Source organism: Coenobita brevimanus, chromosome 103 (genome assembly GCF_032717465.1).
Source record: "Coenobita brevimanus isolate Jiangsu-jjx chromosome 103, ASM3271746v2, whole genome shotgun sequence".
In the NCBI taxonomy this organism is placed as follows: domain Eukaryota; kingdom Metazoa; phylum Arthropoda; class Malacostraca; order Decapoda; family Coenobitidae; genus Coenobita; species Coenobita brevimanus.
The window spans coordinates 4634855-4638253 of NC_137056.1; positions in this window are offsets into that span (position 1 = coordinate 4634855).

The window sequence follows — 3399 nt, forward strand, 5'->3', positions numbered from 1 at the left end:
TTTACTCAGTAATTTGTTCTGTACTTTACACTTTAGTATCATGTTGTAGTAGTAATAGTAGAGTAACCCTGATGCAAATTACATTGATATGAAAATGATGTAAGCAGCAAAGAGGAGACAGTTCAGGTGTAATATGCAAAATAAATCGCATAGGAAGAGGTGCTGTGAAGCCTCATGTTTGATTTTGAATACTGCCCATATTGATCTCTCCTGTATTGTTCAATGTGCTTTAAAGACTGCTAGTTGTACAATAGACATTAGGAAAAGAGTACAGTAAATCCATGGAATGTCACCTATTTTCATGTTGTTTATTTCTATTATTTCCACACAAAACTTTGGAAGAATTTGCCTGTTAGAGTTTATACCTCTAATTGTAGATGTGAGGTTTGAAAATACAGTTTAATCCTTGTTATACCACCCATTTAGGTGTTCTTTTTTGCTATGAAGTCCATATAACGTTTTAGATTTTTTTTTTTTTTTTTTTTTTTTTTTTTTTCCACTAAAGCTGAGTTGCCAGTGGTACATAATAATTGAAACTCCTTTTTATTACCAGTTATTTACAGAAAGTTGGGGTATTTTATATTACCAATATTGTTTACAGAAAGTTGGGGTATTTTGTATTATCAGTGTTGTTTACAAAAGTTTGGGTATTTTGTAAAATATCATTGACATATTGCAAGGATTGCCTATATTGTAATTCTTGTGTGTTGGCTACTGCTACTTTTCAGCACCTTTCATTAAAGAGCAATAGAGAGGCAGGGAGTTGTTCTGGTGTGTCGTAGGCTACCCTAGTGAAGTGGTGGCTTGTGGTATGAAGTGTTTGAGAAAATAGGGTGAATGAGTTGCATGGACTAATCTGTTCAGATATTGGCTTTTGGTCCTATTCCACAATCATTGATAGTATTTCTAGTGTACTTAATTTCATGTTAGTACTTTTCTCATTCTAGAAGATGCATATGACAAGAATTACACTTGTTTTTAACTTAACTCCATCAGTCAGAGAGATCTTGTGAGCTGCATAAAATAACTGGATAGGAGACATAATAGAGTATGAAAGATGCATTCTGACTGAAGGAATTAAAACTAAGGCGATGGCTGTACATATGACAAGATATGAAAAGACTTTTGGTGGTAGTGCAGGTTGTGAGAGCCGTCTTTTGGGGAATGGAAAAGAGTTAATGGATGTATGGCTTATTTCTTTGGGCACAGTTATCTGCTGATACTGTAGTTTTATTTTATGTTTTCTTGTTTTCTTTCTATTGTTTGTGGTACCTGCAAGTTCTTTTCTCATGGTAATATTGATATGATAACTATGATGGTGGTGTGATACTTTTTTTTTATTATTATTATTATTTTTGTTTTTAGGTGTGGTTCAGTGACCATTAATTTTCCATTTTGTTCTGAAAGTTTAGTTTTTATGGCAATGATATATATATATTTTTTTTTATACATGAGTTTTGGTGATTTTGTTTAGCTTAGGCAAGACATTCCATCAGTGTCATATTAATGGTCAGTACTATGTTCGTATCATATCTGTAGTGATGTTGAAGGAGGAATGTATTGTGTACCAAAGTTGTTGGACACATGGAATGCATGGAGATTGCAAAGCTTTCTGAGAATTTGTGAAAGTGAATTTTACATACGAATGAGAAGGATAATGTGAGGAACATGTGAGAGAGGGAAGCCTGGAGTGGCAGAAGTGAAAGGAAGGTTTGATTTTTTTTTTTTTTTTTTTTTTTTTTTAAGGTAACCACATAAACTGTAGGCTCTGGTGTCTAACAGTAAGAAGATGGTTAACCTCTTCAGTACAAGAGGTCTTCCTAGAGCTAAATATATTTTCACTTGCATGGTTAAACAAGGAAAATGAATTACTTATGGATTAATGATGATGTACACTTTCACATCTTTATTTCAAGCCCATTACCACTTCATTTTTCTGCCAAGTTAAGAAAAATAATTGAAGGTAATACATTGAAGGGGTCAAGCATAGTTTCATTCTGACGTAACTGATCTGTTGTATCTTCTGTATCACTACAGCTTTATTTGCAGCAGAGTAGAATTTAGTAATTTACCTCAAGTGGAAATTAAATTTACTTAGAAGACAAGGCAGAATTTGGTAGAAGGAAAATTTTAAAAACAAATGCAGCGGGTTGGAGTGAGGAGGATGAAGCAGTACAGTTGATTGTGAAAGAGGAAATGTTTATATCAAAGCCACAGAGAAATTAACCACATTTAATGCAATCATGCAGATCTCTCCTTCAGTTGAATTATGCTCTTTTTTTTTATCATCGAGAAGTAAGGTTACACTCGGCATTAATTATTGTGCTGTGGACTCAGTAGTTAGGACACTGCCTTAGCTTTAACGTATTGGAGATGCAGTATATATAGTGGATGAGAGAGAAAAGATAAATTAGTTATATTTATCAGCTGTATATAATTGTCAAACCTGTTGTCTATATGCAGATATGTATAATAATAGAAGGCTGCAGTAAGCCATATTTATGTTTTTTCTATAACCAGGGTTCACTCAAAGCTTGGTTGATTACCACCATTAGTTTTACAGTGGGTTTCAAAAGTTCTTGCTCATAGATACAGCTATGAGCAAAATTGGCCAACATGTCTTCATCAGCTGTGGCAGTTGAAGATGTTGTTTGAACTATTTTTTATGTGATAGCAGCATGAAGGACACAACAAAAGAGTATAAGAAGGAAAGGTACCTCTCTGTCTTTGGAGAGCAATGAGCAGTATGGAAGCTAGGACACAATACTGACAGAGGACAGTTAGCAAACCTTTGCTTATGGCTGTACATGTGTTGCAGACCATAAGAGATGAATGCAACAGAATCAGCAGGGACATGATACAAAGTATTAACACAAGTTACACACAATGCATTGATGTGTCTTCATGTAATTTGTGTGTAGTTTCAATATACATTGCAGTGAGAGAAATATAAATAGAATCCCTATTGAGGATTGACTTTTGAAACACCATGTATCTTAGCAGGTATATGTTGAATATAATACTGTACAGTCATAATTAAAAGTTCTTTTACATAATCCAGTTGGTTGTGATGATGGGAGATGCTTACATGAAATATTTGTATATGCTCTCAGTATGCAGCACAGAACTAAAGAGGATGAGAGGTAAAATTACTCTGGAAATCAAAGAGGAATGAGAGATACGTAAGGTAAGCCATGGACGTGGCAGGGAACTTTTGGCAAATTTTTTTTCATGATTTTACCTGGAGCATTGAAGACTAGATAGAACATTGTAAGGCAAGAATACTGTATACAATAGGTCCTTCACTCAGTAAACTGTAGTTTAGGCTAGACTGTCATTAACCCTGTTGTGCAGCATGTTTTGTGCCACCAGAAGTACCTCCTGAAAATGCGTGGTGAT